The sequence below is a fragment of the Cervus canadensis genome, chromosome 29 (genome assembly GCF_019320065.1).
Source record: "Cervus canadensis isolate Bull #8, Minnesota chromosome 29, ASM1932006v1, whole genome shotgun sequence".
In the NCBI taxonomy this organism is placed as follows: domain Eukaryota; kingdom Metazoa; phylum Chordata; class Mammalia; order Artiodactyla; family Cervidae; genus Cervus; species Cervus canadensis.
In genome coordinates this window covers 14,567,478-14,580,417 of record NC_057414.1, presented here as the reverse complement: position 1 = coordinate 14,580,417, position 12,940 = coordinate 14,567,478, and positions in this window count along the sequence as shown.

The following is a 12,940-nucleotide window of genomic DNA, read 5'->3' as shown; positions in this document are numbered from 1 at the left end:
GGACATGGGTTCGATACCTGGTCGGGGAAGATCCCACATGCCGCAGAGCAGCTAAGCCCATGCGCCACAACTACTGAGCCTGTGCAGCCTAGAGCCTGTTCTCTGCAACAAAAGAAGCCGCCACAGTGAGAAACCTGCACGCCACCCTAGAGAGTAGCCCCGCTCACCACAACTAGAGAAAGCCCTCGCACAGCGGTGATGACCCAGTGCAGCCAAAACAAACAAACAACTTATTTTTAAAAAGCATATGCCATGAATATCCTCCTATCCACTTCTGTATCATGTCTCCATTTCCCTCCTCTCATTCAATACATTTATGTGTCTTGTTCATTTTCAGAGATATCTTATGCATACATTACTGATTAAGAAAGGTTGTTGCTGAGCTGTGAGAGACGCTGGGATTCTTGGCCTCTGAAGGAGAGGAATTCAATCCTGAGCCAGTGACGAGGCTTGATCGCTCAGAGATTTTGTTAATAGCATTTTATTAAAGTATAAAAGAGATAAAGACAGCTTCTAAAAGACATCAGAAGGGGGCAGAAAGAGTGCCCCCCTGCTAGCCTTCAGCAGTATGTTATATTCCTATCAGCAGGCTGCTAATTAGGGAAAGGAAATGTCTCAAAACTCAGAGTGGCACCAGGCCCCTCACCCACAACATGCGTTTTGAGATAACATTGGCACAAGGTGAGTCATCCCGGGCCATAAAACGATTGACATGGATCTTGAAGAAAGGCAGGTTTCCAAGGAAATACATAGTCTTATTAACATAGCTTAAGAGAGTTTGTGCATGAGTAAAACATATTGGTTTGTCAAGTCAGTTCTGAGTCTTAGGCAGAACACTTGAAGAAAGAGTCTAGGGTAGTTCATTAACATAGCTTAAGAAAAACTATACAAAAGAACTATACAAAAAAGATCTTCTTGACCTGGATAACCACGATGGTGTGATCACTCACCTAGAGCCAGACATCTTGGAATTCGAAGTCAAGTGTACCTTAGGAAGCATCACTACGGACAAAGCTAATGGAGGTGATGGAATTCCAGTTGAGCTATTTCAAATCCTAAAAGATGATGCTGGGAAAGTACTACACTCAATATGCCAGCAAATTTGGAAAACTCAGAAGTGGCCATGGGACTGGAAAAGGTCAGTTTTCATTCTAATCGCAAAGAAAGGCAATGCCAAAGAATGCTCAAACTACCACACAATTGCACTCATCTCACAAGCTAGCAAAGTGGATGCTCAAAATTCTCCAAGTCAGGCTTCAGTGTGAACCGTTGAACTTCCAGCTTTTCAAGCTGGATTTAGAAAAGGCAGAGGGACCAGAGATCAAATTGCCAACATCCGTTGGACATCAAAAAAGCAAGAGAGTTCCAGAAGAACATCTACTTCTATTTTATTGACTTTGACTGTATGGATCACAACAAACTGTAGAAAATTCTTCAAGAGATGGGAATACCAGACTACTGATGTGCCTCCTGAGAAATCTGTATGCAGGTCAAGAAGCAATAGTTAGAACTGGACATGGAACAACAGACTGGTCCAAATCACAAAAGGAGTATGTCAAGGCTGTATATTGTCACCCTGCTTATTTAACTTCTATGCAGAGTACATCACGCGAAATGCTGGGCTTGATGAAGCGTGGCTTGTTGTAGCCATGCGTTCTGGGAAACAAACTCATTCAGAAGGACAAGGCAAATAGTGGAATGCAGTTTATTACACCGGTGGGCCCAAGGCAAAGTCACCTCCTAGCCAAGGACCCTGACCAGTTTTTGTGAAAACCTTATATATTCTAAGTGTAAGTGCCCAAACCCACCTCCCCAAATTCCCTGAAACTAGTCTGAACAAAGGAAAAGAATATAACAGAATGCATGATTCTATTCGGTTACACAGTCTAGGTGCAAGTCCTGGGGCTCTTCCGTCTGGGGGGTCTGGTTTTCCAGTTGGTATGTCATTTCCATAGATACTGGGCACATAGATCAAAGTCCACAGTCCAGCCCAAGATGAAGCCCTGCTTTCAAGATGGAGCCTGTTCTGTCTGTTTCCTCCTTCAGCACAAGCTGGAATCAAGATAGCCGGGAGGAACATCAATAACCGCAGATATGCAGATGACACACCCCTTATGGCAGAAAGCAAAGAAGAACTAAAAAGCCTCTTGATGAAAGTGAAAGAGGAGTGTGAAAAAGTTGGTTTAAAACTCAACATTCAGAAAACTAAGATCATGGCATCTGGTCCCATCACTTCATGGCAAATAGATGGGGAAACAATGGAAACAGTGATAGACTTTATTTTCTTGAGCTCCAAAATTCACTGCCGATGGTGACTGCAGCCATGAAATTAAAAGACATTTGCTTATTGGGAGAAAAGTTATGACCAACCTAGACAGCATATTAAAAAGCAGAGGCATTACTTTGCCAGCAAAAGTCCATCTAGTCAAAGCTATGGTTTTTCCAGTAGTCATATATGGATGTAAGAGTTGGACTATAAAGAAAGCTGAGCCCTGAAGAATTGATGAACTGTGGTGTTGGAGAAGACTCTTGAGAGTCCCTTGGACAGCAAGGAGATCCAACCAGTCCATCCTAAAGGAAATAATCCTGAATATTCATTGGAAGGGCTGATGCTGAAGCTGAAACTCCAATACTTTGGCCACTTGATGTGAAGAACTGACTAATTTGAGAAGACCCTGATGCTGGGAAAGATTGAAGGCAGGAGGAGAAGCTGAGGACAGAGGATGAGATGGTTGGATGGCATCACTGACTCAATGGACATATGAATAAGTTCCAGGAGTTGGTGATGGACAGGGAAGGCTGGTGTGCTGCAGTCCATGGGGTCACAAAGAGTTGGACACGACTGAGCGACTGAAGTGAACTGAAGAAAAATGCATTAGTTAGCTCAAGGTTTGAGAAAAATTAAGTTTAGGTGGAACCAGGTGTCATCATGGCAACACAGAATTTTAGAAGAAATCTCCTTTTAAATTTGTATAGAGAAGGGAAAAAAATCTGACACCTGTAGTTTTTTCCCTCCTGCTGCTTAAGAAAGAGATAAACAATGTCTGACACTTGCAGCCTATTTCCTCAGTTTGGAGACCCTTTCCCTTACTGCCTGTTACCCTCTCAATTATTTCTATTTATTCTTTATTTTATTCTGTCCACTTTATTCACACAAATAGTCATCTTCCTTACCTGCTATTCTGGACCTTGTACTTTTCCTTTGTAAAATGTCTTGGAGATTGTTCCGTGTCAAATTACAAGGAGCCTTGTCATTTTTTTATGGCACCCTACTATAGCACTGATGTTTCTTTTCCCAGTGCCCTATGACATACATTTAAGGTGTTTCCAATCTTTGACTACCCCAAGGTATGTTGCAACAATTAACGTAGTGTGTTTTATACAAGGATGAATGTATCTCTAGCACAACTTCCTAAAAGAGGAATTGCTAGATTGCACAGAGGTGCATTTGCAATCATGAGCGATCTGCCAGGTTGTCCTCAGTAGGGCTCAGGCCAGTTGACACTCCAACAACACATCACAGGGTTTGTTTCCTGCCCACACAGGATCACATACATTTTCAACCTTTGACCATCTGATAAAAAAAAAAAAAATCAGACTATACGTTTCAGGCATCCATGCTTTCGCCTTTATCTTTGAACCTTCCTCTGCCTCTCACCCACATCCCTCTGACCTGTGACCTTTCTACTCTGAGCACTGCCAGTCTCTATAATTCCCACAAGCATGTAATTCCTATAGCTGGTTGTCTTTTCGTTATTGAACCTCCCACATTACTTGGTTAGACGTCTATCTCCCTGACTATTAATTTCTCCAAGGCAAGAACTTTGACTTAATCACCTCGATATCCTCAGCACCCGACACCAAGCTTAGAAGATATATTCTTGTTTAATGAATATTAAAGATACTTCAATTGCATATGAGTTGGTGACACCATTATTAACAGCACACTAGGTTTTTGTGGTTTGAGGTAACTTCTCCTCTCTCATACATGTGATACTCTGTCCCTGGAGCCACTCTGCATCAAGAGCCTCCCCTACTTTGCCCCTGAGTACCCATTCTGTGTAGGCTTCCCTGGTAGCTCGACTGGCTAAGAATCCGCCTGCAACACAGGAGACCCTGGTTCGATTCTTGGGTCTGGAAGATTCCCTGGAGAAGGGCTAGGCTACCCACTCTGTTATTCTTGGGCTTCCCTGGTGGCTCAGATGGTAAAGAATCTGCCTGCAATGTGGGAGTTCTGGGTTGGGAGATCCCCTGGAGAAGGGCATGGCAACCCACTCCAGTATTCCTACCTGGAGAATCCCCAAGGACAGAGAAGCCTGGTGGGCTACAGTCCATGGGGTCACAAAGAGTTAGACACCACTGAGTGACTAAGCACACACAACACATTCTGTGCAGAGATCCAGGAGATAGTGACTGGGAAAGAACTGTAGACTCCATCGTCAGACCTGACGCCAGCCTTCCAGGAAAAGGCCTGGGTTTGACTTCTGAAAGCAAAGTTGGAAAAATGCCAGATGTTTTCTGCTGACATGTGTGCCAGACTTAAAGGGAACACATCTGATCCAAGGGGGCTTCCCAGGTGGCACTAGCGGTAAAGAACCTGCCTGCCAATGCAGGAGATGTAAGAACCGCAGGTTCGACCCCTAGGGCAGGAAGATCCCCTGGAGGAGGGCATGGCAACCCACTCCAGTATTCTTGCCTGGAGAATCCCACTGACAGAGGAGCCTCGAGGGCAACAGTCCACAGGGTCGCACAGATTCGGACACGACTGAAGTGACTAAGCACGCATGCACACATCCTATCCATGACTTAACTAGAAAGGGGTTAGCTTTACTATTTCAGCCATGGAAACTTTCTCCCAACTTTCCCTGCAAATATTCATTGCTTAAATAAAAGGTTATATTATTGCCAAATAAAACAAGCCAGATTTCTTTGAAATGAAAGCATGGAGCTAGTTTGTACATTAAATATGAATTTGAGTTTCATGAGAACCACTCCTGACTACTCTGAAAAGGAAATGAATGTGACTTTATTATCAGCTCTGCCCATTTTTCTCATGTATGCAATGTGTCATCCTCCTAGTCTACCTCTACGCTGGTTAAATGAAGAGAAATGATGATGTATCACATCTACTTACCTTAATTTCATTGTTTCTCATCATGAGCAATTTATATGAGACCTGACATTAATTAATTCCACCTTCATCTGTCATGTAGTTCAACATTTAATCTAGTCCCGTGCATCGGATAAAAATGTAGTGTTCTAAATGCTGAAGTTTTTACCTTGAGTGAAAAAGGAGGTCATAAATCTAAGACAGCACTGGCGTCTCATCCTTTTGCCTGCCACTCCATCAACCATAAGTAGATACTGGCTTCAGGAAAGTTCAGGAAACAGAGCTGTCAAGATGAATGGACTTAATGTGGAGGTGTGTGTTACCGTAACCAGACTCTCAATTCTTAGTGACCCTTGCAGTAAGAACTCTATTCTGAGGAATGCTATCAGAAACTCTAGCAGCCTTCACATTGAGTCAATACTATTTCTAGCATTTCATCGTTACTGTGGATTCCTTTTTAGAGCCACAACAAAGATCAAACACATTCTGATGTGCCTCTTTGAAGAGCCAACCATGAGGCTACAGTCCGCAGCACTTTCCCAGTTACCTGGAACGGCAGTCTCGCTTGCCCATGATCCCTCTCTCCAGTCTTCTTATCCGAAGCTCAGCACACTTGGCCCTCCCATGTGGCCTTGGTTCTCCCCACTCCCCACCGCTGCTCAGCGGCCATGCTCTAAGTGAGCAGATCACTTATCTCTGTTCTAAAGCTGGGTCTGCCTCTTCCTTCACAAGTCCACGACTGTGGCCCTGTCTTTCCCCCTGACTCAAGTCTATGTGTCCTCCAAAGGTTCTCATTTTGTCTTATCATCTCCCTTTGCTCCACCCTAAGGGCTGAGGCCCATCCTTCACCACTGCGGCTTGTGGTTAAGCCTCTGATCCTGCTGCCAAGCACATTCCGGTCCACACTCCTAGCCAGCCACCCGGGGTTGAGGATACCCTGTACCTCTCTGGGGACCATGGACAGTGGTTGCTCACCTTGAACCGTCACCATTCACCGTTGTCCCTGAATACCTGACTCTAGGTGTTGGATATATTAATGCGTCTTCTCAGCCCTGTCAGTGCAACAACACCCGCCTCATCCCAGCCCCTCATTAGCAAAGGTAAGCCCCGAGAGCTCATCCAGACCCTGCTCTCTGTCCTCTTTTGCTGTGGTAAGGCATCCTCACCCACTGAGCTCATAACAGATGGCAAGAGTCCTTAAAAACACTTAAGGACACTTAAAAACACTTAAGAGTACACTTAAAAACATGTTTTAATCTTTAATTGTCATTAAATAAGACATCTTCCCATGAACAAAAACAATGTAAGGGGGTTTCCCTGGTGGTCCAGTGGCTGGGACTCCATGCTCTCAGTGCAGCGGGCCCTGCTGAACCTCCGGTCAGGAAACCAGATCCCACATGCTGCCATTAAGAGTCTGCAGGCTGCAACTAGAGATCCTGTGGGCCACAGCTAAGATGCGGTGTAGCTAAGAAAGAAGAAACAATAAAGAAATAAAGCAAAAGATGAGAGGCTCCCTCCTTCAACCACAGTCCATCCCTTTCCCCAGAGGAGACAATTTGGAAAATTCACCTCCAGACTTCTATTTCAGACATCTTACTGAAACGAAGCAGCTCCATGTGGTCCTTGCCTCCACTGTGTCCTCCACATGCCTTTTGCCTGTGGAAAACTTTAGTCAAAGAATAAGTTTGATCAGAGAAATGTGGAAACAAAGGAAAACAGCCAAAGGAGACTAAATAATAATAATGCAGTCATTAAGCACAGTGAAGGACTTCAGTTCTTTCTCAAGGGTTATAGATAATATTCTGAGCCACATCCTGTGAGCTGTCTTATAGACACCAAAATACCAGGTGGAAAAGTTAACTACCTGATGATCAGACTGTACCCAGGATGTGAGCTGCCACAATTCTGAGAATGGACCCCAAAGAAATGGGAACAAGTGCACCCCAGAACTGAAGATGAACTGTACCTAAATCAACAAGATGATGCTGGTCAGACCACCGACGCCAGCTGAAGATGACCGTTATGAAGATGATGGAGGTGCTGTTTCTGCATGTAGCCTTACCCCCTCCCCAATTCTGTCTGTGACACCTCTCACCCCTGCTTGTTGGGGTGGGGGAGTCAGCCTTGGGACAGATGTCTGCCACCCGCCCTCAGTTGCCAGCATCTGAAATAAAGCAAACGTTCCTTTCTACCAACCTGGCCTGCTTATGGGCTTTTGAGTGGCGAGCAGCCAGAACCCCCACATGTGCCTTTCGGTAACATTATAAGGAAATGAACACACAAAAAGATTTAATTTAAGGGGAAATGATACCATACTGTACACTATTATCTTCAATTTGATGTTGTTTTTCATTAAGCTTGATACTGGTATAACAGATACAATTCCCTGTTGATATATACACCTTCCTTTGCACGCCAGCATAGTATTCCATAGTTTATATGAACTGTTGTCTATTTAACCATAATTCTGTTGATACATACTTAAACTGAATACAGTTTTTCAGCACTACAAATAATGAGGTGAGCCACAGTCTCATACAAAATATTATAAACAGTTCCACAAGTTACACAGCTAGGTCTGTACATTGAAGCGAGAAAGAGTGGATGGAGCAGCTTGTGAGGCAGTTGGAGAGGAAAGCAAGGGAAAGAATCATGTAGAGCTTGTGATCTTCATAAACGTGGCGAGACACAGAGTGATTTCCATAGAAGAATGAAATAACCATTGCACATTTTGGAAAATCACTTTGGTTGGATTACGGAAGAGAGAGGAGAAGAGAGCGAGATTAGGGCACAGCAGTACTTAGAAGGTTGTTAACATCCAGGCGGTTGTGGTAAGTGTATACACGGGGGATGGGTTGTTCACACACCATTCGGAGGTTAAAGATCTCTTCAAGCTACATTAACATAAAAACTTCATCATTTTAGAACACAGACTAGGGCTTCCCTGGAGGCTCAGTGGTAAAGAAGCTGCCTGCCAGTGCAGGAGACACGGGTTCCATCCCTGATTCAGGAAGATCCCACAAGCTGTGTAGCTACTGAACCCCTGCGCCACAAGTATTGAGCCTGTGCTCTGGAGCCTGGCAGCCACGGATACCGAACCCTCATGCTGCAACTGCTGAAGTTCGAGTTCCCCAGAGCCCCTGTTCTGCAACAAGAGGGGCCACCACAATGAGGAGCCCACATACCCCAACTGGAGAGTGGTCCCCACTCCCCAAACCAGAGAAAAGTCCTTGCAACAACAAAGACCCAGCACAGTCAGAAATAAACTTTTAAAAAAGGCAGAATAACTCACGTGTACACTGCTAGCATATTGATTTTTGTTGGTAATTAAATAAAGCAGTCAACAGAGTATATACATAAAAAGGAAACTGGGCAATAAAAGTTGCCTACAAATAAATTGTAAAGATTTTTCTGAATCACCAAAATAAAGGCGATTTAATCCCAGCCTACATTTTAAATTCCACCAACCTAATCTTCTCCCTGGCTGAAATTCTGAGAGGAGACATCACCTTTTTGAGGTCTAAAATACAACTATAGGCCCAACCAGTTCTAAACAATTACCTTGGCTATGGTACGGGAATAATTAGTGGGGTAGGCAGTACCCATCAAGGCTCTTGAAAAGGACTCCAATCAGATGGGCATAGGAGGTGGTCCCCACTTAAGTAACAAGGGTCTGGAAGGGAATATGCTTATAAAAGAGTTCACTTCCACTTGGCCTCCAGGGTACAACCCACTGTCCCTCTGCATTTTCTTACTGACCGAGAAAGCACACATGCATTTCCTTTTGTCTTAGAAATGTTCACCTTTGTCTTTACCCAGATTTGTATTTCATATTCATTTAATATCAATTCATCACTTAATATTTGGAGAGAATGAAAGAAACACCCCTGAAGTGGTCCTTACCTCTAGCTGGAGAGTTTGGTAACTCACAAGTAGACATCATCCATCTCAAGAGACTGAAAGCTGACAGGAAGAGAATTAAACTGGGAATCTGAGGCTAAGCCAGATGGGAGTCACTGGGCAGGCTTGCTTCTTCTCTCGTTCCTGATGACAGCGCTGCCCCTTGTCATAGGATGTGGTTGTTATGGTGACAGCGTAGAGAGGAAGAGAAGGAGTAGAGGGCACCCTCAGACAACAGAGTGAAATGTGGCAGGAGCGAGCGGCCTGACCGTTTCTACTCCTCTAACCTGGCTCAAGTCCTAATATGCCCGCAGCCTGCTGAGCACATGATGAGGCCATGACGAGGCCAAGAAGGCCCGGCAGCGGCTCCTTTGTGTCCCCATCGCCAGCATGCAGGCCCCATGGCATCTGACTCCTCCCACTCACTTTTGGTGATTTTTCTTTCAAGGTTTCTGCACCCTCCTATGCTATCTTGCTTCCATCACGACTGTGTCAGCTCCATCAATCCTCGTCTGTGTAGCCCAACCTTTCCTTGGATACAGGGGAGCTACGCACATCAAGGAGTGTGTCCAGATGCCCGTACTGTGCTTCACTTGTTTCCCTCCAGCAGCTCACCCCAACCTGAGTTCTGCACAGGTAGGATCCCCACCCCATCCACAGGCACCCACCACAGTGCCTGGGCCACATTTCTAGGTGATTTATAATAGGGGGAGTGAAAAGTGAAAGTGAAACTGCTAGTCCCCAAATCATGTCTGACTCTTTGTGACTCCATGGACTGTAGCCCCACTAGGCTCCTCTGTCCAGGGGGATTCTCCAGGCAAGAATACTGGAGTGGGTTGCCATGCCCTTCTCTGGGGGATCTTTCTGACCCAGGGACTGAAAAATAGGTCCCCCGCATTGCAGGCAAATTCTTGACCATCTCAGCCATAATAAGGGGAAGAAATTGATAAATATCTCAACACACCAAACCAAAGGTACTAAAGACAGAAATAAGAAGGACAGCTTAACAACAGGAAAGAACAGCCCTAGAACACCTAAGCTGATATGTTTTGATGTGTGGACCTCGAGTGTGTATTTGTGTGTAAAGATTACAAAAGAGTCTAGAAAAGAATCAATGACTTTGAAAAGAACCAGAAAGAGTCGATTTTGTAAAACCAAATGCAACTTGGAACTTTAACTGAGATGTGACTTTCAGACTTTTGCCTAAAGTGAAAAAAAAAATAAGGATTTTATATTCCCTTTGACTTGTTCTTAAAACTTTTGGAAATCTTCAAAGGCACTTTTAGAATCAGGTTGTTGTGCCCGGTCATATGCAAGGCCCAGTGCTGGCATCTTCAACTGAAATATAAGTGGTACCGAAAACAGCATTAAATCAAATTCTGATGCTTTAGTTATACATAATGGCTCAGTACAAATTACTTTGTTTCCTTTGTGATTTTTCTTTGACCCATGGATTTTAAGATATGTGTAGCTAATTCACCGTTAAGCAATGTGTAAAAATGGGTTAATATATACCAGGTCTGAGACCGCCATCCTTAGAAATGTCTGTGAGGTTGGTCCTTTGCTCCCATCTGGACACTTGGATTTTTCGCACCATTTGATAACAGAAAGAGGGACTCACTGTACCGAAATTATTTATACAAATAGTGTTTCTCGTGATGAACACCAGCTTCCTTTTGGGGAATCCAGAATTTTGACCCATGCTAAGCGCAGGGTGCCTATATGCCTGAGCTCCAGTAAAAACCCTGAACACCTAGGTTCAGGCAAAGTTCCCTGGGAGACAACAGTTCACAAGTCTCATCATCATTTGTTGCTGGAGTGATTGCTTCCTGTGTGGCTCCACTAGAAGAGGACTCTTCGAAGATGGCACGTGTCTTTCTCCAGATTTCCTTCACCCCCCTTTCCTATGCCAATTTTGTTTTGTTTCCTTTACTCCACTCTGTCCAGTGGAGTTAAGCCTTTCAAATAAACGTTTCATCTCTGTTATCACATTTTTATTTCAACATTCCCATTTTTAAACATAATTCTCATTTATGTGCTAAAATTCCCTTTTCACACACACTGTCCACCTTGTCTACCACATCCTGACCCATGTTTTTCAGTTATTTTATTTTTTATTGGGATATAGTCGCTTTACAATGTCATGTTAATTTCTGCTATACAACAAAGTGAATCAGCCACACATATACATAAATCTCCTCTTCCTTGGATTTCCTTCCCATTTAGGTCACCACAGAGCATTAAGTAGAATTACCCGTCCTATGCAGTCAGTGCTCTTTAGCCTTCTATCCTTTAAATAATATGTATAGTTTCTATTTTATACATAGCCTATAGTATATACTGGAGAACGCAATGGCACCTCACTCCAGTACTCTTGCCTGGAAAAATCCCATGGATGGAGGAGCCTGGTAGGCTGCAGTCCACTGGGTCGCTAAGAGTCAGATACGACTGGGCGACTTCACTTTCACTTTTCACTTTCATGCATTGGAGAAGGAAATGGCAACCCACTCCAGTGTTCTTGCCTGGAGAATCCCAGGGATGGGGGAGCCTGGTGGGCTGACATCTATGGGGTTGCACACAGTCGGACACGACTGAAGCGACTTAGCAGCAGCAGCAGCAGCAGTATAGTATATATAGGCTTCCCAGGTAGCACTAGTGGTAAAGAACCTGCCTGCCAATCCAGGAGACATAAGAGACACAGGTTTGATCCCTGGGTCAGGAATATCCCCTGGAGGAGGGCATGGCAACCCACTCCAGCATTCTCGCCTGGAGAATCCCCATGGACAGAGGAGCCTGGAGGGCTACAGTTCATAGGATCACAAAGAGTCAGACACCACTGAAGCAACTTAGCACACACGCACAGTGTGTATGCCAATCCCAATCTCCCAACTCATTGTACCTCACTTCCCCACTTGGTATCCATGCATTTGTCTGTGTCTCTATTCCTGCTCTGCAAATAAATTCATCTGTACCACTTTTCCAGATTCCGCATCTATGCATTTATATTTGTTTTTCTCTTTCTGACTTACTTAACTCTACATAACACCTGTATTTTTTTCAGTTATTTTAAAGTCCTTACTTTCTAGTTCCAACATTGGCACCATCTCTAGTTCTCCTTCTATGATGACTGTTCTTCTCCAGGGGTTGAATCTCCTTTCCTTTTTGAATGTCTCATATTTTTTATTTTTTGGTATGCTAGCTATTTTGTGAAAAGAGCAGCTAAAAATGAAATAAAAACTGCTGATGCTCAGAAAAGGGCCACCTGTTCTGTCAGGCTTCTAGCGCACACGTGCGTGTGATGGGGGTGGTAGGCATGGGAGTGGTCCTGCCTCAATCAAACCTCCAGTTACCCTCTAGTCTTGCATCTTTCATTAGATTCTGTTCAACACTAGCCTCAAACATTTTGAAGGTAGGACCAGGGTTTTCTTGGGATTAAGACACCTGCTCTGTGGTACCTTCCTACCCAGGAAACTAACACAGATAGGAACAAAGGTATCAAAGTGGTATCTTTGACCAGGTTGTCCAGCACCAAAAAGGCAGAGGGTGAACAAAGTTCCCACACTATTGCAGCAAAATCATAATGATCTTTATTTAAAAATCAGAGTCCACAGCGAGAAGCCATCCCATGTGAATATGTACATGCCTGATGCCCTGGATTTTCCTATATCTCTCCATTCTCTCAGCTCCTGGATCATCACCAAAACCTGTGGGAAAAGAAAAAGTCCCAGTTAGTGGACTGTCAGTGCTGAACCCTGGCAAGCCAGGTGACGTCTGTGGGCCCAGTGAACTGAAGCGAGCTTTTATTCCTTCAATCATAGTTATTGAGCCTGAGCTGTGTCACACACTCAACCCAGAGCAAAACAATACAGGATAAGAGGAGAAGGTGGGGAACACCCCATTGCCTTCACATCAACAGTGACTAGCCAACCC